The 24,287-nt window shown below is 39.2% G+C and overlaps 1 protein-coding gene across 1 annotated transcript in view; it reads left to right on the top strand.

The window, feature by feature from the left end:
- The first annotated feature begins 3,214 nt into the window (after positions 1-3,214).
- The window catches only part of LOC135704618 (uncharacterized), a 238,954-nt gene continuing 217,881 nt past the window's right edge, over positions 3,215-24,287 (top strand). The window contains exon 1 of the mRNA XM_065226082.1: positions 3,215-4,939. The gene's annotated coding sequence lies outside the window, so the exon portion shown is untranslated. The remainder of the gene's footprint in view (positions 4,940-24,287) is intronic.

The following is a 24,287-nucleotide window of genomic DNA, read 5'->3' as shown; positions in this document are numbered from 1 at the left end:
AAATTCCTCCGAGAAGTTAGAAGATATTCCTCCGAGAAGGTAAAAGAAATTCCTCCAAGAAGGTAGAAGAAATTCCTCCAAAAAGGTAAACGAAATTCCTCCGAGAAGGTAGAAGAAATTCCTCCGAGAAGGTAGAAGAAATTCCTCCAAAAAGGTAGAAGAAATTCCTCCGAGAAGGTACAAGAAATTCCTTCGAGATGTTAGAAGATATTCCTCCGAGAAGGTAAAAGAAATTCCTCCGTGAAGGTAGAAAACATTCCTGCTAGAAAGTAGAAGAAATTTCTCCGAGAAGGTAGAAGAAATTCCTCCGAGAAGGTAGAAGAAATTCCTCGAAAAAGGTAGAAGAAATTCCTCCGAGAAGGTAGAAGAAATTCCTCCGAGAAGGTAGAAGAAATTCCTCCAAAAAGGTAGAAGAAATTCCTCCGAGAAGTTAGAAGATATTCCTCCGAGAAGGTAAAAGAAATTCCTCCAAGAAGGTAGAAGAAATTCCTGCTAGAAGGTAGAAGAAATTCCTCCGAGAAGGTAGAAAAAATTTCTCCGAGAAGGTAGAAGAAATTCCTCCGAGAAGGTAGAAGAAATTCCTCCAAAAAGGTTGAAGAAATTCCTCCGAGAAGGTAGAAGAAATTCCTCCGAGATGTTAGAAGATATTCCTCCGAGAAGGTAGAAGAAATTTCTCCGAGAAGGTAGAAGAAATTCCTCCGAAAAGGTAGAAGAAATTCCTCCAAAAAGGTTGAAGAAATTCCTCCGAGAAGGTAGAAGAAATTCCTCCGAGAAGTTAGAAGATATTCCTCCGAGAAGGTAAAAGAAATTCCTCCGAGAAGGTAGAAGAAATTCCTGCTAGAAGGTAGAAGAAATTCTTCCGAGAAGGTAGAAGAAATTCCTCCCAAAAGGTAGAAGAAATTCCTCCGAGAAGGTAGAAAACATTCCTGCTAAAAGGTAGAAGAAATTCCTCCGAGAAGGTAGAGGAAATTCCTCCGAGAAGGTAGAAGAAATTCCTCCAAAAAGATAGAAGAAATTCCTCCGAGAAGTTAGAAGATATTCCTCCGAGAAGGTAAAAGAAATTCCTCCGAGAAGGTAGAAGAAATTCCTGCTAGAAGGTAGAAGAAATTCCTCCGAGAAGGTAGAAGAAATTCCTCCAAAAAGGTTGAAGAAATTCCTCCGAGAAGGTAGAAGAAATTCCTCCGAGAAGGTAGAAGAAATTCCTCCAAAAAGGTAGAAGAAATTCCTCCGAGAAGGTACAAGAAATTCCTCCGAGCAGGTAGAAGAAATTCCTCCGAGAAGGTAGAAGACTTTCCTCCGAGAAGTTAGAAGAAACTCCTCCAAGAAGGTAGAAGACTTTCCTCCAAGAAGTTAGAAGACTTTCCTCCGAGAAGTTAGAAGACATTCCTTCGAAAAGGTAGAAGAAATTTTTCCGAGAGGGTTATAGACTTTCGTCCGAGAAAGTAGAAGGAATTCCTCCGAGAAGGTAGAAGAAATTCCTCCAAAAAGGTAGAAGAAATTTCTCCGAGAGGGTAGAAGACATTCTTCCGACAGGGTAGAAGAAATTCCTTCGAGAGGGTTGATAAAATGCCCCGAGAGGGTTGATAAATTGCCCCCGATCCTCAATTAAGGAGAGTAAGAAAGGGGAAGAATGTAGTAGATAGAGTTAGTGTGGAATAGAAATGAGTAGAATCGAGTGAGTGTGAAGCATGATAGACCGTATGTTAACGGAATCTGATTGGTTCGGAAATTTTGATACAGCTAGAGGTATAAATATGAGGCTCGTTGACGACATTCTTATGACAGACTGTGGAGAGAGCGGACGACCAGCAAAGGACCACCAGCAGAAGGGATAGCGGCACTAGCGGACCAACAGAGGGAGCAGCAAATTCGTGGAACCGTGACTGAGGCTGGAAACCTCGGTCCGGTTACTATATCGTACCACCAGCTGAGCGGCAGATTCGTGGACCTGTGACCGAGGCTGGAAACCTCGGTCCAGTCACGACATACACTATGAATAAGATCTACTCAATTGTTGAGGTGTTTTACTCCTCCTTTTTCAAAAGTTACAGAACATTTTCGGTGTGCCATTTTTATCGAATACACCCTTTATCATGCCAAGTAAGGATCTAAGAGGAAGAGGTGACAATTGGCTTCATCCTCTTTTATTTATATCTCTATCTTTATCTATCTCTATCTCTATCTTACGCACATGAAATCGTCCAATCAGGAGCTGGTTCACGTTTGACAGAAAAGTGGTTCATTTTCGCCCCCGTATTGTCACCTCTTCTCTAAGCCCCCGTATTGTCACCTCTTCTAAGCATTCACATCTTCAGAGGAACATCACCCATTCTTTCAATCATGAATTCTGATGAATGTGGGCGTCTTAGTGGAATACCTGTACCTGTGACAGATACGCGTATTTCGTCTACAATGTGCAGACTTTTTCAGTGTCTTGTACTAATACTCGACTGTCGACTAGTCGAGTATTAGTACAAGACACTAAAGATCAAGGATAAGCAAATAAGGTAGTGGAATTTAATGGAAATTACTTATCCTTCTCTCTCTCGTTTCAATCATGTTCTGCACTCTCATTGGTGAAAAAAAGACAGCATAGTGAATATTTCAAATTAAAATAATCGTAAGTTATTAATCGAGTAATTAAAAAATTAGACACCGCTGCAATTTGAAAACTGCTCAAAACTTCAATCATATTTAAAAGATTCCAAAAGAGTGTGCCCACTAAATAACGACCATGGCAATAAACGGGTTATACTGCTAGTAACCATACTGTTGATAAAGCTTCCAAAAGCTCTTCCGGGAAAGCTCATCACGTGCATCATTCGCTGTCGACTACTGGCAGCACTTCGCACCATGCACACAAACACACACATACGCGAATACGTGTGGGGTTGCGGCAAATTGTAAACATTGCTGCTCATGTGGCTCTCCCGCGATCGATCTTCCCGTGCTCGCGTTTTCTCTCTCTCTGCGGTTCAATTTTCATTCATTTTCTCCGTCGTATGTAGCAAAGGAGTGACGAAATGCGGTATAGGTATTTACAGCTTAGCAGGCTTGGATTTTGTTTTTACTGGGTGTTGTTTACTCTCCCTCTCGCTCGACTCGCTCTGCCACTGCGTTTTATGCGATGCGATGAGTCAGGCCCCTGCCTGCTACACAGAGCTTCAAGCTACAGACAGACAGCCTCAACATCACAAAATTGCTCACCACCAGGGCTTCAGTCAGTCGAGTGCGATCGTTCAGCAAGCTAGGCAGGAGATTCAGTTCGATTTTCGTTACGTTCGCGTCACACTAAAACTGAAAAACCGGACATTTTGGGTCACCATTAGGGCGCTCGTACCAATATTGTCTAGTTATTTTTTTTCATTCGTTGTCCCACTTGAATCGAATAAGTAGAATTTATACGATTTCAAAGGCTTGAGAAAGGGCTGGCACTTGTTTTGTGGTTGTTGTTAGGAAACGAAGTCATCCAAAGTAGGCAATGGAATGTGTCAACGTGTAATGAAAAAAGTGTGTTTACTTTGATTATATCATGCACTGAAAGATTCACAAACAATACTATTGTTTGGTGCGTTGGTATTCATGTGAGTGCATTTTTGTTTTCTCTATTTTGTTTTCACAATGTGTCACGGTGATTGCAAAATTGGTAGTGGTAGTGAGAGCTGAGATTGCGCACCAGGTAGCTCCACACAAGTTAGCGCCGTTTTTTTTAAGGGGTGAGAGAGTGAGAACGATGGAGGCGGGTAAGGTGCAAATGTCAGCACTCTGATGAAAGTGGTGTGAAAAGCAAAATAATAACAACAGAGGCAAAATAAACAGAAAAAGGTTAATGCACGGATGACGGTGCACGGTGTGTTTATGAATACATGTGACATCAATAGTGAGTGTTGAGAGAAAAGGTGTTTGGATTGTGAAAATAAAACTAGTGAATCCATTGTTGACGGTGGGGTTTTGTTCGCATAGTACGAATTGTTATAAAATTTATGTTACACGGAACGAGGAAGCGAATGTTTTCAGACAACTTGCTGCGCGTGACACACCTATACAGCAACAGCACTATTCTCACAAAGATTAGGCGCTCCGATGACGAGATGGGTGCCTGGGTTCGAGTGAGTAGTGAGTGACTGCGAAAGCAATGGGCTGCACATGTTTGAGTATTGATTTCTAATAAGCTTGCACGAGTTGCGAGCTGATGCTGGCTGGAATTGTTTCACAGTCGGCGTAGCGGTCGCTATCGTAACGTACTTGCAGTGTGTCGCGTTTGTTGGGGACCAAGTTTTTCCTTACCGTTGTTGGTGATGATTTTCATGATGTTATTGATTGAGGTGAAGTCCGGTGGTCCGGCCTAGCTGGTTTTGGGTTGTGGTGAAGCAGTTTATCGCGGAAGCAAGTGTTTAAATTTGTGTCTATTTAAATCATGGATTTCTTGAAGAACGAGTGAAGAAAAATAGCAGAAAAGAAGCAAAGTGGAATAATTGAAGTGCGAAGAGATAAAAAACCCATGAATCGCAAAAGAGTGAAAGGAATTGCAAGCGGAGAAAAAAGCTGAAAAATATACACAATCAGTGGGGGCCAAACAAAAAAGTTAAGAAGAGTAGCATAAACCATGTGAATGGGCGTGTGTTGAAGGAAGCAAAGAGCATAAGCCAAGAAGGAAAAAAAAAGGTTTTAAGGTCGGTGTCAACATTGAGAAAGATAAATACAAGCGAACTCGAAGAATACGAGAAAATTATTGTTTGCGTTGAAATGAGGTTGAATGTCAGCTTGTGAGTGAAATACACAGCTTACTCAAGTGAATTGTCATCGAGCAACAATCGCAGTGCGCCGTACGACGACAACGAGAAGGAGGGGTTCAATTACATTTGCCATCCATAGTGAGGACTGTTGTGGAATGAATGAATGTCGAAATCTGGTCAAGAGGTGAACTATAAATAAAGAGGTAAATATGCGAGTGTGATTAAATTATTCCGGTGAAGCTTAGAGCTTACATTAATATTTGCGTTTGTTATCAGACTGTGAGAACAGTTTACATTACACTCAATGAATTTCATAAATCTAATAGGGTAAATGTTGGCTTCGGCACCCATTGACTGTTTTCGGCAACCAAAATTTAAACGTTAATTTCACTATGTTTTCCCATCAACGCACTTCCCTGAATGTGTCCAAACGATTGTTTAGCCTTTCAGCTTCAATCTGATTATATTTGAACGATCGAGCAATCCAGTAATGCTACATTTTTCTTCAAATAAAGCATGCGCACTACAAAATGAGGTTGATTTCGAGTTGCCGATAATAGAACAGCTGGTTAACACGCAGTTCTAATGGGAAGGTTGCCGAAGAAAAAGAGACTGCCGACAATAGTCACACTCACCTGAGAAGTTTGGAGCGTTGTAAAAACGCTTTCAAAACGTTTTGAAAAATTCTGTCGATTGGAATGGATAGAGAAGCAAGCAGCAGATGAATGTAAACAAACAGACACATCATATATGTGCGTGACGCTGAGAAAATGCTAGTAGAAGTGCAGACGCTGCTTAGATTGACGAGAATACGTAAATTCCCCTATTAGCAAAACTAATAAATTTAGTTAATTTCAGACCTAAAATTGAGAAAGTTTTGATCGAAATTATTGATTTCATTACAGTTCACGTAAGAAACTTGTACAGCTGATGTAATTGGTGCATTTGGCGGTGTAGCATGTTTTCCCAAGAGACACCTCATATATTATTCAACAAATGATAATCCGTACATACGCGGATGAATAGAGATGTAGGAAAATGTGATAACTTGTTTTCAATTTGCAATGTTCTTTTGCTACGCTTCGGACATCACGTTCGGCAGTCACTATCAGAACAAGACCTATAAACCGTTCAATGGAACCGTCATAACATTTTGTTATCGCTTCGAGTTTTTTTTCTTTTCTTTTTCTTTAAAGTAAAGAAGCCAACCAGATGCAACCGGGAATCACGAAACAAAAGTTGAAGTTGCTTCAGTGCAATGGCGATGTTTTTTTATGGTTCACGTTTCCTAGTAGAAAATATTGTACAATTTTGCATATAACTAGCGAGATTATTTTTGATTGGAATGATGGTGATTTGTAGCGAAATTAAAATGCAAACAAGCTTGCACTTCAACAGTATGTAGAATCGTATCAAGCTGCAGTTGAGCCCGAGTTGATGGAACATTATACACAGTGAACAATCTTTTGTGACTTCACACTTCAAATATGATTGATCGCCTGTAGTTGTCAATCCGTTATTGCAAAGATCAGCTGTAATTTCACAGATTTACAATTCAAATTTGTGTACATGCTAAGTTTCCGATTGATTAGGCCATTCCCACATCTTGGTTTGGGGTGCTGAAGGGTGAAGTGTGTCACTGAAATTAATTATTTTAAGAGTCGCAGGCAGACACTTTCGAGGCAAGTTAGCAGGACTTCTGAGCGAATTCGGAAGGAGTTTCCAGGCGAAATCATAAGAATAATCCGGTGTCAGTCAAAATAAAACTGTCAGAGCAAGTCTCCCACAAGTCAAAAAATCTCCCGAATGAGTTCAGTAGAAACTACATGAGGAAGCCAGAAGCACTTCTGGGGGAAACCAGAATAAACTTCCAGGAGAAGTTGCAGGATTCGTCCGTTGGAAGTGAAACAAAACTTGCAGGGCAAATCAGAAGTACTTTCCAGAATAATGTAATTCGACAAAAGGTTCTCGATCTTACGATCTGCGGTGGCCTTTTGACAGATAAAATTATGAATTGGCAAGTTTCTGATGAACTTAATATATTATGGTAGTACACGCAAACCAAAAATGCATGACTTTGAATGTTAGTTGCATTTCCTATCATCCGCCACAGCGAATGGTATAAGTTAACCATGCAGACGATGTCATGAATTTTAATCTTTTTTATTTCGTGTGCTGCTTACGCTTCCGACTGTACTATCAATCAATTTATTTATAAAATTGTAGAACGACGCACGCACTTGCCGCGATTCTCTCCAATTCCCGTTCAGTAGAAAAATTACAAGTGACAGCCCTATGGGGTTGTACGCAATGGTGACGTAGGACTACGTGGTCTTATATAATAAATCTTATTTGTTAACTGCACCAGGAATAGGAATTTGAGCGGGGTTCTCTCTGTTTATACTCTTTACTATAACGCGCTTGACATAGATGGCCCACAGCGACTCACGAAAAGCTACTGATTCCGATCAATAGCATTGCGGCCTTTTGCTCCTTCTATGGATGCTCATTAGACTGATGAAAAATTTGAAATTTTCGCTCCACAGTGCTTAAACGGTTCCAAATTGGGTCCTGCTTAGCCTCCCAAAATTTGAACTACTTTAGTAAAAAACTGACTTGGCACAAACCATTTCAAGTTTATATGGGAATTACTGTGGGGAAACTTATATTTTTGTTCATATCTATCTAACAATTCACCACATCACTATGCTTTTAAAAATGATAACAGTGATTGTAGCAAATTTTCTCAGCTACAACTTTGTTGAAAACCACTAACCACACCACAAATGTAAGGAACAAAAGTTATTAATGATTGAAGCCATTGATGTCTTATGATTATGCTCATTCAACTGTTCAGCAGGCAACATTGGTGTTTCTGGTGCGAAGAATAGAGCACAAATATCATGGCTACTATGTCACACTGCAGAATACAGTGTTGCTCACAGAACAGCTGCTTGATCATGCCATAAGATTATTAATCTCTTAAACAATTAATAACAATTTAATTTGACATTTGACTGAAAAACAATATTCGGCAAAGTTGTAGCTTATAAAATTTCCCGAAAGAATAGTTTTAGAAATTTTCGAAAAAGCAATATGGAAAATAGGTAGAAGACATTGAACAAAAAGTTTGATTTTCCCATGCTAATTTCCATACAAACTTCGAATAAATTGTGCCAAGTCAGTTTCTTACCAAATGAGTTTAAATTTTGGGAGGGTAATCAGGACTTGATTTGAAACCTTTTGAGCACTGTGCTTGCTGCTTCCTACTCGCAGGTAGCCTTTCGTTGTGTACTGGAGAACACCACCACCATTTACACACCACGCGGTGATTGAATAAACGCCGTTTGAGACCGGATGGAATTCAACTTTGAAATCTGTGTTAGGGCAATCGATTTTCGCAGGCTATCGGTGATAATTTTAATTATCATCGCAACAATTGACATTTTGAAAAAATAAGTAAATGATAAAGTCTTTGATTTAACAGATGCATAGAAATATTTTTGATCCATTGGTGATAAAATTATTGAAATTAGTCCAGCGGCAGCTGAGCTATTAACGTTCAAAATCTTTCATAATTTTGTTACATGTTCCATTTTTGGTTTTCACAAAGAAATCAGACGTAGTCCTACACGCTTAGAAAAATTGATGTAAATTTAGGTGCTCTGAGACTGACATATAAAAGCGTCCATTTTGACATAAAAATGAGTCATAATACATACGAAATTCAAACGTACTTTCGAACTTTTCACTCTCGGAGCACTTAATTTTACATGACATGTTTGTTTACGTCTCATTCTTTATGTCAAAGATGGATTCCGTCACGTGTAAGATTAGGTATTTCTAAGTGTGTACGTCAAAAGTATACGAAATCGAGTATGAGAGGAAATGAGCGCTTCTTGTTCGCTTCTAGCCTATCCATTAGACTGATGCAAAATTTGAAATTTTCGCTCCACAGTGTTCAAACGGTTTCAAATCGGGTCCTGATTAGCCTCCGAAAGTTTAAACTCATTTGATAAGAAACTGACTTGGCAGTTTGAAGTTTATATGGAAATTACTATGGGAAAACAAAACTTTTTGTTCATTGTCTTCTAGCCTTTTTACATATTGTACTGTTAACAAATTCTATAGTTATTCTTATGGGAATTTTTATCAGCTACAACTTTGCAGAAAATCGTTTTTCAGCCAAACGTCAAATTAAATAGTTATTAATTGTTTAAGAGATTGACAATCTTATGGCAAGATTAAGCAACTTTATTGTGTGCAACACTGTATTCTGCAGTGTGACATAGTAGTCATGATTTTTGTCCTCTATTCTACGCGCCATAAACACCCATGTTGCCTGCTGAACAGTTGATTGAACATAATCATAAGACATCAGTGACATGAATCATTAATAATTTTTGTTCCTTACATTTGATCGAAAAGTGGTCTTCAACAATCGATCGATATGAACCGAAATTTGGTTTCTCCATTGTAATTTCCATCTAAACTTCAAATGGTTTGTGCCAAGTCAGTTTCTCACTGAATGAGTTCAAATTTTGGGAGGCTAATCAGGGCCCAATTTGGAACCGTTTGAGCACTGTGGAGCAAAAATTTCAAATTTTGCATCAGTCTACTATCCATATTCCGAAGCAGTGGAGCAGAGATCTGAAAATCTCAACGTTCGTGATTCGAGTCCAGTCGGCAACGTTTTCTTCTATTTGTTTCGACATGATTCATTTCACTCACTAACACACTCCACATTTTCCGTTCTGCATTTTCTTGCATTGGACCGCAGCTCGGTATATCGCATCCTCCGTTCATGCGGTCTCCTGCGATCAGAGTCCCACATAGTCACTTTCAATCGAAAAACGTCAAGTGACGATGAAGCTGCCAACCATCAATTGAAAGTCATTCTGTCTTCTCTTCGACCAGATCCCCGTCAACATCAACATAACCACTTTCGATTAGTTTTCATGCTGTTTGTTTTGGCTTGACTCGTGTTCATTTCTTCTTTCATTGTCAAATGAACTCCCTTTTGCATTGAAGCGAAGCTGTTCGATTCAAATTAGCGCAGTTTTTATTACTTTTGTTGATTGTTCAATCGGTTCATTTAAGCGTATACGCATAGATCTGAGCACGAGGATGTCAAATTTATCATTGTCCGGTGGTTTGTTTGCCTATCAATATGGGTATTTTTGTGTGAATCGGGTTGACGTCTAGAGATCGAAAATTGATATGCGATGGCATTTTGAAATCCAAGATAGCGGCTTCCAGTTTAAGAAAACGTGGGAAATGCTGTCAAATACTTATCAATAAGGCATTTTTGGAATTGGGATGAGGATAAAAATCGATATCCGACGCCATTTTGAAACCGAAGATGGCGGCTTCCGATTTATGAAAAAGTGGTAAAACAGCCAAAAAAAAAATCAATATTGGTATTTTTGTAATCAGCATGAAGTCTACAGATCGAAAATTGATATACGACGTCATTTCGAAATCCAAGATGGCGGCTTCCGATTTCAGAACAAGTGGGAAATATTGTCAAATACTTATCAATAAAGGTATTTTTGGAATCGGGCTGGCGTCTAGAGACAGGAAATCGATATCCGACACGATTTTGAAGTCCAATATGGTGGCTTCCTATTTCAGAAAAATGGGAAATGCTGATGCCGTCCCATCATTATGGGTATTTTTGGAATCAGGGTGACGTCTGAAGATTGGAAATCAATATCCAACGCTATTTTGTAAAAAAGTTGTAAATTCTCTCAAATACTCATACAAACGTTTTTTTTTTTATCAGAGTAACGTTTAGAAGACGGTAATCCATATCCGACGCCATTTTGTGATCCAAGATGGTGGCATCCGATTTGTGGAAAAGTGTCAAATACCCTAAAATATGTTTATTTTCAGAATGGGGATGAGACGTAGATGCCGAAAATTGATGTCACGCCGTCTTTAAATTCAAGATGGCGACTTTGGTTCAGAAAAACTGTGAAATACTGTCAAATACCGATCAATGTGGGTTTTCTGGAATCGGACTGACATCTAGAAGCCAGAAATCGATGTCCAACGCCATCTTGAAATTCAAGATGGTGGCTTCCGATTTCAGAAGAGGTGTCAAAAGCCTACAATGGCATCGAATATCGATTTTCAGCATTTACGCGTCGTCCCCGTTCCGAAAATACCCATATCACAGACAAACAGACACTCACAAGTTGTTTATCGAATAAGCATTTAACGGACAATTTATAAGTATCGTAGTTGGTAGTACCGCCACCTTTGGTGTACATAGTCACTTCCCTTGCGTTTTACGTTCATACACTACCGCCATCTGTTCAGCGTAGTACCCACCACAGTGTACTCAACAGATGGTAATGTTTTAACGACGATGTTTTACTGTGCCCATATAGTAGGGTATTTGACACTTCCTGAACCCTGATGGCCACCATCTTGGATTCCACAATGGATATTTGACACTTTCTGAATCCTAATGCCGGCGTCGGATTTCGATTTTTGGCATCTACGCGTTGTTGCCGTTCCGAAAATACCTATATCTTACGGTATTTAACACTACATATCATCAATGACCACTATCTTGAATTCCAAAATGGCGTCGAGTATCGATTTTCAGCGTCTACGCAGCATCCCCGTTCCGAAAATGCCCTATTGTAGGGTATTTGAGATTTTCTCTGACTCCGATGGTCGCCAACTTGGAGTCCAGAATGGCCTCGCTAGTTAAATTTTCGTTTTATATAAAATAATATATTATTACTATAAATAATCCGGATGCCATCGGCAACCGATATTGTGCGGATACTATCCGGATACTATATTTTGATGCCTGCGTCGTCAGGTCGTGACATGTCAAATGAGCCCCGAATTGAAGTGAAAGTGGAAAAACGAAGGAAGCAGTTTTCGAGTCATTCATTGCGTCAATTGAAACAAGTCTTTGCTTCAAATGAAATGAACTGAAGCACTTGGCGAAGGAGACAAGCGATAGTCCAGTCATGCTTGAAAAGAAGAATGATCATCGTGACTCCAGAACAAGAAACACGATGACTTACACGAAAATGATATTGCTCGAAATGAAGCGATTCTGCCGATAATTCATTTTCTTTTCTTTGTTTCGAAAATGCAGAACCCTGCCTGCGATGATGAATCCCTTATTATTGTAAGCAAATCTTACATCCTTCTGTTGGGTGTAAGAGTCGTTTCCATGTTTGGTTTTCTCGGCCTTATAAAGAATTAAGACGTTCTCAAAATAGTCATCATCAGTGATAATATCCAAGAAATCATCCACCGGTAGTTAGTATCCAATGTGATGTAAACAGGTGTGGCAATGTGAATTCGTCGTCTCGTCAAACTCCATCATCCATTTAAACAACGGAGGAACAACAGAGACGACACATTCTGTTTACATCTCATTGGCTCGTAACGTCACCCGTAGGCGCATCAAAGAGCTTCAAATTTCCTCCCACGATAAGACAAGACATCAACGTCATTATAATCATCAGCCGTCTAAACAGTTCTCCACGATGTGTAAATATGCAGTACTCTTTCATGCGTGTATGCAAATTTATCTAACCACCAAGTACACCACCTCCACACACCACCAATTATGATGATAGTGGCGACGACGTCGGTTTCCTTCTCACGAACAGTGCCGTCTCCTTCAACCAGTGTCAACATCGTTTTCAAACGATAACCATACAAACGGCTAGCAGGTCTGGTCCGGGTTGTTGGCGGTTTTCAGGTATGATAATGAGTCCCCGGTGTGCCGTGGTCGATACTAGATGGTGATACAGCGTGGCATCCGTCGTCGTTGCAAAGAATGGGCGAATGTCACCGTTAACTTTTCCAAATTGTTCGCTGCTAGCAAACACACGGAGTCGGACTCGCGGACGTGAACTTGATTCGGTTTGAGAAACCTTGTGATTCGGTAGCTACACCGTGCTAAACTGTGCGACCTTACTCCGCAAGTGTGCTGGTAGTTTTCGGAACGATAAATATTATGTGTTATACAGCAAACGTTACGTGCTCACATTGATGGAACTACCGATTTGAAGAAAACCAGTTTTCACAAACATGGTACGGTACATGCCGGTTGTTTAACGATTCTAATAAACCAGGGGCATGAACGTTGCATTGTTGGGAGATCTTGTTTTTACTCTTCCTGATTTATGATGATCTTGCTGGAACTTACAGCTGCTCTCAAAATGAGTGATCTTTGTTGTACTTCGGTAGTTGAGAGCTGTCGAAGCCAGAAAATGTATGTATCGGTTTCTTAGATCCTTTGCAGGCTGCGTATGGGAAATGCTTCGCTGGTTCATACAACAAACTGTGGCAATCAAGTTTGTTCTCAATCAAGATGATTTTTGGAAGTACGATTAACAAAATTCATAGAATCTTGGCGCCGTTGTGGTTGTGGTGCAAGAAAGTCCAAAATATTACAAACCTCTAAAACCCCGTTCCTGCAGACGAGGCTGTGCAGAAAGTTCGGCCACTGGCGTCACATAAATCGATTCCCTTTCATTTTGCTGATAGTGGCTTCGGTATTTTTAGCCCACAAAAGTGTGACCTAGATTGCTTGATTTTTTGTACTGTGGTGGCTCGCGGGAACGCTTATCTCAAAGGGCCTGTCGACCTCCTTTTGAATAGATAGATAGTTGGTAGCGCCGTGTATGGTTGGACAAATAGATTCATTGTGCTGGCAGCCATCAATCAATAATCGGAAGCGAACTCCCTTCGGCATTTAGTTCCTTTCAATGGCACCATTCAACCTGCTGTGTGATGGGGGCATGTGTGACGACGGGAAAGGTAGCTTAAATACATTGGCTTTGATGTTATCAATTTTATTATTATTTGTGCAGCACGAACAGTGTGGCAAACTATAATCGACAAGCGAACGGCACAGGTTCCACACGGTTCTATTATAAGCATATGGGGGGTGAGGTTGATTAATTCGCTGAACTCACCATACCCGGTGGGGGTCGACCAGGTGGTTCCGGAGGCCACTCGGTGTTATTGTTTAGATAGTGTCCATATTTGACATTATTGAATTGTGGTTAGGTGCTGATAGCGATGGATTTCATATCTACAATGTCGTAGGTGTTTGATGAGTAATGTGAATATAATGTTGATTTATTATTAAATTGATCGTTCGAGCGAATCTAGCTTTATATTTGTATTAGGGTTTGTCAAAGAATGCTTCAATTTTGCTGGAGAAAAATGCGGGAATTAGAACGTCAGGAAAACTTCAAGAACTTTAGGACAGTTATATTATCCGGAAAACATCGGGAACCTTAAAAAAAATCAAGGAAGTTTATCGATAACAGTTACTTTAATTTCAGGGTAATTACTTATTTAAGGGTCCTGTGCACCACCAGCGGTGTAAAGGGCCAACGTGAAAGACTTCCATCCTGGGCGGCTGCTCGCTTTTGCCTTGACCTGGGCCCAGGTCAGATTCCTATCGACTTGCTTAATTTCCTTATTGAGGCTCCGCCGCCATGAGCCCCTGGGTCTGCCTCTGCTGCGATGTCCTGCTGGATTCCAATCCAGCGCTTGCTTGCAGATTTCGTTTCCGCCCCGTCACCTCCACTTTCGCTCTCGAATTTCTGTTGCTATCGGCTTCTGATGACATCGACGATGGAGCTCGGCATTCGAGATCCAGTTGTGAGGCCACCAGGCATGAATTATATACCGCAGGCATCGGTTGATGAAGACTTGCAGCTTTTGAGTGTTCTCCGCTGATACACACCACGTCTCGCTGGCGTATAACAACACAGATTTCACGTTCGAGTTGAAAATTCGGATTTTGGTGCGTTGACTTATCTGGTTGGATCTCCATACGATTTGAAAAATCGCAAAGGCAGCCCTAGCCTTCTTGATTCGTGCACCTATGTCACTCTTGATCCCGCCGTCCGACGCTATCTGGCTGCCAAGATATTGGAAACTTTCGACCTTCTCCAGTGCTTGCCCTGCTACCGTAAAGTTGGAAGGGTTGCCCGTGTTGATATCCAACGATTTGGTCTTGTTGACGTTGATGGTGAGACCCGCCGCAGAGGAGCGTTCGGCTAGGTCATTGAGCTTACTCTGCATATCAGAGCGCCGTTGTGCTAGTAGAGCAAAATCATCAGCCAAATCGAAGTCGTTGAGATGCTCCATGGTGATAGGCTGCCAAAGCAGCCCACGGTTCGGTACACGGTCAATTGCAACTGTTGCGACGAAGAAGACAAACTCTTGAAAGCGAATACAGTTTTTATTGCTTCAAGATTTATAGTTTTTCTCTTCTATCTAGAGCAACAAATCACTTCTTGTCTCTTGGACGTTTAACTTGTAAATGATTCCTTACTCCTAATATTCCAATGCCTACTTCTATTCATTCATCAATCGGTATCTATGCAGCGCCTACCTGTTCTACAACAACATTCCCCGACATGTATTGCTCGGAGCCTGCTTCAGCTATACGATCTACATCTAGAACAGCCAGCTTTACAACAGGGCGGTGCAAGATTCCAGTAGCCGTTTTCACTTCTGCACTACGAACTCGTTGATCTCGTCCCGGAAACACCTTTACCACCTTTCCTCTCGTCCAACTGTTTCGTGTTCGCTCGTCCACAATGATTACCAGATCACCAACCTTGATTGAGCCTGTGTCTTCAAACCATTTAGTTCGTTTCGTAATTGTGGGAAGATACTCCTTAATCCACCGAGTCCAAAATTGATCCAGCAAGTGTTGACAAATATTCCAGCTTGACCGAAGTGTTGCTATTTCACCCACTGGTAATCTAGCTGGTTGATTTACCCCGCTGGTGCTTAGCATGAGGAAGCAGTTCGGCGTGAGTGCTTCCTGTTCAGCTGACCCCAAAGGAATGTAAGTAAGCGGCCTCGAATTCACCATTGCCTCAGCCTCATTTAAAAATGTGACAAACGTTTCATCATTGGGCTTTCGTGCTGTTGAAAGTGACGCCAACGCACTCTTTACCGATCGAACCATGCGTTCCCATGACCCCCCCATGTGCGCTGCAGCCGGAGGATTTAATCGCCATTGTGTTGTAGTATTTGTGAACGTTGGTGCCAGGTTTTGATTTAACTGATGGATTTCTCTGTCCAGTTCCCGGTTAGCGCCGATGAAGTTTGTTCCCTGATCACTGTAGATTTCCAGCGGAGCACCTCTCCGTGCGATGAATCGCCTTATCGCCATTTTGCAGCATTCTGTTGACAAGCTTGTGACAACCTCCAGATGAACTGCTCTAACCGTCAGACAAACAAACAGCGCCACCCACCTCTTGACTTCACTGCGACCTTGTTTAACAAGTAGAGGTTCAAAATAGTCGATGCCAACGTAACTGAATGCTCGATTAAACGGTGTCACTCTTGCTTCAGGAAGTGGGGCCATCATGGGAATATGTGGTGTTGCTTGATAAACCTTACACCACATGCAGTTTTTCTTGATTTTCCGGAACAGAGCTCTCAATTTGGCTACGTGATATTTTTGCCGCATTTCGTTGACCGCAGTCTCGTTGCTACCATGCTTGTATTGACGATGATACCTTTCCACCAACAGTTGTGTTCCATGATGTTCCTTAGGCAGAATGATAGGATACCTCATACTATCTGGAACGTGCACAGCTGCCTACTTCTATTCATTCATCAATCGGTATCTATGCAGCGCCTACCTGTTCTACAACAACAGCAACCTACCATGATCTCGTCGATTACGATGCGAAACAGTAGCGGTGATAGTATACATCCTTGCCTCACACCAGCGACTACCCGGATAGGGTCGGACAAGGCTCCGTTATGCAGAACTCTGCACGTAAAAGCCTCATACTGCGCTTCGATGAGGTTGACGATCTTATCCGGGACTCCCTTAAGTCTCAGGGCGCCCCACAGATTCTCGTGATTGTAGTCAATGAATACCAAATAGAGGGACTCTTGGAATTCATTGACCTGCTCCAGGATGATACGGAGCGTGACAATATGGTCCACACAACATCTTCCGGCACGAAATCCTGCCTGCTGCCGTCGGAGAGTCGCGTAATAATTCAGGGTAATTTCAGGAACATTATCAGGAGAGTTGTGAGAACTTCAGCAGAGATTAGAAAACTTCTGGGCAGTTTACTTTAAGGAACTTTCAAATGTTCCGGAAAATTAATGGAAGTTCCAAGAACAGGGCTGGTAGCGAGTCACTTTTTAGTGACTTGGTCACATTTTCCAAGCCAGTCTCTAAAAAGTCTCTTTTTTAAGGCCAAGTCACTAAAGTCACTTTTTCTTGTAATCAGTCACTGTTGTGCGTGAATTTATTTCCGGACTGAGCATTCTTTGCTTTGTGACGTTTAATCGTCTTTCTCTAGGTTCAGGGTGTCTACTCATCTTTCTAAATAAAATTACCTGAGTTTTCTAAGTAAGTAAGTCCAAGATCTAAAAATATTTAATGTCTTGAAGTTTCGTATTCCATGTACACGATATTGAAAATTTTCAGGTGCCAGAATTAAGGAAAAAATAATGATTTATTTCAAGTTCGTAATTAACTTTATGAAAGATTAGAGATCTTCATTGCAGTCTCATTAACTTCACAACGATTGTAGTGACTTTGGAGATGTTCTGAGGAATAAAAGTAAATGCAGAGAATTTCAGTGAAGCTACATAAACAAACTGTGGGAACATAAGGGAAGTTAACACGCTGAAAACATATAGAACTTACTGGAGCGGTTTTATGAAGTTCCTAGAATTTCAGAAAACTTCACAGCTGTCAAGCGAACTTGAGAAATATAGAAAAGGGTATTGTGATTTTTTTTAAGAAGCTCTAAGCACCTCACAAAAGCCAGATTCAGAGACCTTTAGGGAACTTTAGATCTTAAAAGCAGTTTCCGTAACTTTAGTCCAGATTTGTAGAGCAATTTAAAGATTTATAATCGTAAATTTAGAAAAAATTCAGGATAGTTCCACGATACTGAAAAAAAATCGAGAAACCTTACGATGTTTCAAGAATTTCAGTTAAGTACAGAGACCTTCAGAGAACTTATGAAAACTTCAGAAATATTTCAGGAAGTTCGCAGAAGTCCACGGAATTACAGAGAAATTTACAGGTGTCTACGGGAACTCCATTTATTTCCGAGCAGAACCGAGATCTTAAATAGAATTGAGAGCTTTCGGGAAGCTTCGAGAACATCAAGACATTTTTTTTTTTATTATAGTCGCTTTAACACTCTTGGGTAATTCGTGACTTGTCCGGGGGTGAGATTTGAACTCGTGACTTTGGCGTGAGAGGTAAGGATGTTAACCACTACGCCGGGGTCGGCCCCGCCACATCAAGACATATCAGAGAATCAAAGGGCAGTTCAAATAATTTCAAGGACATTTTAGAAACCTTAAAGATGTTTCGAGAAACTCAGGGAATTTCCGGAAACTTCAGTAAAGTTCCGATAGAATTTCTGGAACGTGATAAAAATTATATGAACATCCGGAAAATGTGAGAGTATTTTAAGGGTGTTAAATATATCGTGGAGATTTCAAGAACTTAAAAAAATGCGAAAATTTTTCTTAGTTGATTAGAGAACATCAACTAAGCAAAATTAATTAAAGCAAAATGCGAGAACTTTTAGCAAGCAGCGATATCTTCAAGAAATTTCAGAGAACTTCTAGTAAATTTAGATATTTTAGGATAGTTTCATGATATTGAGTGACGTTCCGAGTACTTCGAGGACGATCAGATAGCTTCAGAATAATCCTATTAACTTAAGCAAATTTGTAGCGACTTACAAGGAGTTCCGTGGAACTATGGGCAGGGTGGCAAGTGAACCAGGAAAACCGGGAAAAAACCAGGAATTTCATAAGTCCACCAGGAAAATAATCTTGTTTGTATAATTTATATAGGTTTTAAATTTTATGTATGTCAAAGTTCCTTTTTATAATCAGGTCAAAACTAGCCATATTGTTCAAGCTAAATCTTTCACACAACTAAACATCGATAAACAAAATTTACACTGAGAATTTAGTAAATATATTTTGTATTTATTTTTAATTTAATTTTTGTCTCGCATCAATTGCATTTATGATTTGTGCTTTTTTTTTCCTCTGTTCGGGACCAAACACTACTGCGACCAGTAAATTGATCTATTGTAGTATATCCCGTGTCCTTAGTTTAGTGCATGTCGTATTACTCCATCACTATTGAGAAATGATGAAGTATTCGATTTTTTTTACAGTTGCCACTCTTGCATTTATCGCAAGGATCCGACTCTAATTGAAAGGTCCCGCTATTTATACCCTTCGGAGTGTTGAAACACCCTCCAAAGGTGCGCCCCTTTGTCAGTCAAAATTGAATTCCTTAGCAAGAACATTAAGGTATGCCACCGATAATGACCATGCATCAGAGCCCTAGTCTTAACCACTTCAAACTAGGGACAACGAAGAGAAGATTAGGAATCACATAGATGAAGACAACTAACTCATTTGTTTTGCCTTGTTTCAAGATCATCCTCGGTAGACAAAGCCGAGTCTTGTCACTATCAACAAGGCATAAAAAGTAACAAGGACTAAGATGTGTTCCTTGGATTACTGAAAAATCCTGTTCCTGTTGAAATAGTCAGGACTAGGAATCGGTGGTAGATCTTACATCCCGTAACGTACCACGAAAAGGTGATCTACCCACGTTACGGGGCATTGTGCTTAATTGATAGCAGACTTAAGCAGTGCCGACGCGTAACTACTTTGAAGTACCTGTTCAACATGTTCAATAAAAAAGTTCTATTTCTAAAAACTTCAGATAAGGCCTTCGAACTTCATGCAAGTTCTACAAAATTCGGGAAAGTATTACAAGTTTCAGGAAAATCTTGTGAACTACTGTCATGACCTACGACTGTCAAGAAATCTCTCCGAACCTTCAGAGAAGTTCTACAAATTTCAGAGAAGTCTTACGAACTTCAGGGAAGTCCTTTAATCTTTGGGGAATAACTGCAAATTTTACACAATTTTCTACAGATTTAATGTAACTTCTACGACATTTAGGCATTGCTTAAAACTAAAGGATAATCCTATGACACTTATGGATTTTTTTCAGAGAAGTCTTCAATACTTTTGGGAAGTCCTCTGAACTTAACATAGTTCTCCAAGCTCAAAAAAGTTCCTAGAACTTCCGAGAAGTCGATTGAGCTACAGGTAGTCCTACGAAATTCATGGGAGCTCTCCACACTTCAGGAAATTTCCAACAAATTAAGGAAAGACCCACAAACTTTTGGAAAACTCTTCGATATTTAAAGCCTTATGAACTTCAGGGAAGCTCTTCTAAATTTAGGGTCCTCATATATTCAGTTAAGTCCTTCAAACTTCAGGGAATTCCTCAGATCTTCGAGAAAGTTCTTCAAACTTGAAGGAAGTCTTACGAACTTCTGAGAATTTCTACGAACTTCGTGGTACTTCTACGATATTTAAGAAATTCCTATGAATTTCAAAAAACTCCGAACTTCAGGGAAGTCCTTCGAGCTTCGGGGAAGTCCCATGAAATTCAGGCAATACAAACTTCAATGGACCCTTCAGGAAAGATCTTAACGCTTCAGGGAAGTTCTAGAACTTCAGCAGTCAGTCTTTTTAATAATAAGAGTTATTGAACCAGCGTTGTTTATGAAATATTTTTATCATATGATTTTGAAATCATGTTGTAATCAAAATTCCGCTAAATAAGATCCATAATAGTTGACAATTTGCGAAAAATTTAAACAATCTGAAAATCCGTAAAATTGTTAGAAGCAAAGGTTTGTTTAAAGAGTCCTCATTCATATCACACTTCGCAATTTCACCTTGAGAAAATCTCAATAATAAAGTTAAAAAAATCGCAGTTTCAAAAACAGAAATCTCAAGATTTAGGGGCTTATAGATCTCTAAATTTCGAACATTAGATAGGGCTCCGCGCTAGTCTGTCGTATCTCAGCTTTTCTTCGTCATACACCCCTAAAATCGCTCATTTTACGGATAATCGCAAATGTTTCAGTGTCAATCGTAATTAATCTTGTAAGCAAAGATGTTTTTGCAAAAACATTAGTGAAAACGCTTTGCTATTATAGTTTTAGCACAAAGAAGGTGCCATGATACGACGGAGTAACGCGGTTCCCTACTAGCTTCTTTACTGCAAACAATCAGATAAAGATTTCACGGGCATTCACAAGAACCTTAATACCTATTTTGGTTAGCCAAATTCCGCATTGCGCGAAGAATGATGATACAAGGATTCACTTTTTTTTTTATTAAAAATTGTTTTTTAAATACATTTTAAAACCATGGAAATTTGTCATCATTGAACAGGAAAACCCCAGGAATTTCAAAATGGAAATTCACATGGGGTATTCCAAGAATTTCATCATTGATCCGAAAACGTCAGAAGCGTCAGAAATTTTTCCGGATTATTTTAACAAATTTAGAGAACTTCAAGTAAGCATTGATAAGTTCAGGGAAAATTAGTGAGCGTTTATAATGGTTATAATACTTAAAAAAAATTGTTGAAACTTCAAGGTAAGTCACTTCATTTCAGTAAAGTTGCGGGTTTTTAAACAATACTGATAAATTCAAGGCAGTCTAGAGTTGTTAAAAGAAATTCATTAATCGTTTAGGCAGTTTCAATAACACCAGAAAGCTCTAGACTATTGAAGAAATCTTAAATTAGTGTCGATAAGTTATAAGAAGTTTCATGAACTTCAGAAAAATCTTGAGAACCTCAGTGAAAATCATATTAATTAATTAATTATAAATATATTAATTATTTTGTTATAATTCCATAAAAATTACGCGAGCACAAAAATTCCAAAAATTTAGAAAAACTTCGGAAACTTCACCGAAGAAAAATGGTTTTCAGAAACATTTCGAGAACTTCATAGAAATCTATGGAGATTAAGGGGAGATTCGCGAACTTCAGGATTTTTTATGAACATTAGCAAAATGCAGGAGCATTTGAAAGAAGTTTAGTAAGCCCCAAAATTGGGAGGAATTTCATGGGGAGGTCAGTTCCATTAGTTTCAGAAAATTAGTGGGAAATTTAAAGGAGTTCCTAGATTTTCAGATAACTTCAAAGGCGTTAAAAAGTTAATTGAGGTCTTCGCATAGGTTCAGAAGTTCACTGAAGCTTAAACATTTTTAGGACGGTTCATTTAAATTCAGTGCAGTACAACAAGCTTCATGAGAACTGCAAAAACTTTAGAGAAGTTTTGAGAATTTCAGAAAAGCACAGAGAACCTCAGAGCAGTTCCGTTAGCATTATAGAAGTCATATAAATTTTAAAGAAGTTTAGAGAACTTCAGCGAATTGTTAAGCCGTAAGAGGAGATCGATGATCGTTAGAAAAATTAAGGAAACTTTAGAAAGTCCTATAAAGTTCAGGGAAGTTTAAGAATTTTATGAGAAGTATTCTGAGCATCAGGCTAGTTTCTTAAACTACATAAGAACTTCAAGGCAGTTTCATTAACTTAAGCAAAAAATAGGGGAACTTTCAAGTAGTTCTAAAGACCTCAGAATAGTTCATTCCATATTCAACGTAGATTCCCTCAAAATTTTGATGAATCTATCCTTCGAATTCAATTTTCTTTTACTTTTCCTCGGAATTACCTCTCCTGAATTTAGTCTCCGAATTCCTTTGAAGATGTTTTGGAGTTATTCTCAGATTTAATTGTAATCCTCCCTTTAGTATTGTCAACACATTTCCAAGGAATTATGCTCTGGATTCGTTTTCTCCCACAAACTTTATGAAATTATCCTCAGAATGCCCTTGAAATTTACCTCCGAAGTTCACAGGAGTTGTGCTCCTTAGAAATTCCTATGAGTTTTCATTAAAATTCGCTTTAATTCAATTCAGAGTTTCGTGAAATTCTACCTCAGAACTACTTGAAAGCAGATTGCATTTCTCGATTACTTTTTCAAAGGAACGTATCAGCTTTTGTAAACAGTGCATTTGATCGTCGATTTGGCGTTACTGGAGGCTCGCACACGCTTACTATCACCTTTAGCAGGTAAGGGAAATTTTTCCCTATCTGATGGTAGTGTTAGCAAATCTATAAGCGTGAGCTTAGACAAATGTAGGATCATATTCCATGATGTGCTGAATTCAGTACAGTGACCTTCAGAAAATATATGAAAACTTCAGAAATATTTCAGAAACATCACAGAAATCCAGAGAATTCCAGTGAAGTTTAAATGTGTTCACGAGAATTCCATTTATTTTAAAGCAGAACTGAGATCTTCATTAGAATTGAGAGCTTGAGGGAAGCTCCGAGAACATCAAGACATATCATAGAATTAAAGGGCGGTTAAAAAATTTCAAGGAAATTGCAGAAACTTAAAGAAGTTTCAAGAAAATTTAAGGGAATTTCCGGAAACTTCGGTTTACTCAGAGAAAATTTCTGCAACGCAATAGAAATTATATGGACATCCGGATAATGTGAGAGTATTTCAAGGGTGTTATATCATGAAAATTTCAAGATCTAAAAAATTTCGAAAATTTTGCTAAGTTAATTAGAGAACATCAACGAACTTCCATTAATTAAAAAACAATCTACAACTTTTAGCAAGCACCGATATTTTCAAGAAACTCCAGAGAACTTCTAAGGAATTAAGATATTTTTAGATTGTTTCGGTGAAGTTCCGAGTGCATCGAGGTCGATCTGAAAAAAACACAAAAAACCCATTATTTAAAGGAAATTTGCAGCGACTTACAAGGAGTTCCTTGGAATTATGGGATATTCTGAGAATTCCATGGTTGATCTGTAGAAGATTCAGGAAATTATAAATATATCATAAAATTTACCGGAACATTTGATCAATTTCGAGAAATTAACGTAAGCATAGAAAACTTCAGGGCTGGACTTTCCAGGGAAAATTAGTTAGTTAAGGCAAAGTTCCGTGAACGTTTATAAACTTTATAAAACTTAAGACAAATTGTATAACTTAAAGGCGATTCAATCAATTCCAGTAAAATTGTGAGTTCTTTGAAAAATAAATATTCAGGGCAGTCTAGAGAATTTTACGGCGATTGAAAAATATTTTGGGCAGTTTTAAAAACATCAGGAAACTCTAGACTATTGAAGAAGCTATGAATTAGTTTCGAAAATCGGCAAATCTTGAGAATTTCAGAGAAAATCATAGAACTTTATTAATTATTTCGTTGCGGGAGCTTAAAGAAGTTCCTGAAATTTCAGAACAACGTCGAAAACTGCACAGAAGTACAGAGGTCTTCAGAAACATTTCGAGAACTTTATAAAAGTCTATGGAACTTAAGGGAAGATCCGAGAACTTCAGGAACGTTTATGGACATTTCGGGAGCATCTCGAATAAGTTTAGTAAAGCTCCAAAATCAAAGGGAATTTCAGGGGAGTTCAGTTCCATTAGTTTCACTAAATAAGTGGGAAATTTCGAGAAGTTCCTAGATTTTCAGAGAACTTTGGAGATGTTAAGAAAATTATTGAGGTTTTCACATAAGTCCAGAAGTTCACGGAAGCTTAAACATTTTTAGAAAAGCTCTATTAAATTCAGGGTAGTACAACAAGAGAACATGAGAACTGCAAACACTTTAGAGAAGTTTCGA

Source organism: Ochlerotatus camptorhynchus, unplaced genomic scaffold (assembly GCF_037179485.1).
Source record: "Ochlerotatus camptorhynchus isolate MF236.1 unplaced genomic scaffold, CSIRO-AGI_Acam_v1.1 ptg000244l, whole genome shotgun sequence".
NCBI classification, from domain to species: Eukaryota; Metazoa; Arthropoda; class Insecta; order Diptera; family Culicidae; genus Ochlerotatus; species Ochlerotatus camptorhynchus.
The sequence above is the reverse complement of the archived record's forward strand: the minus strand, read 5'-3'. Positions and strand labels throughout refer to the sequence as shown.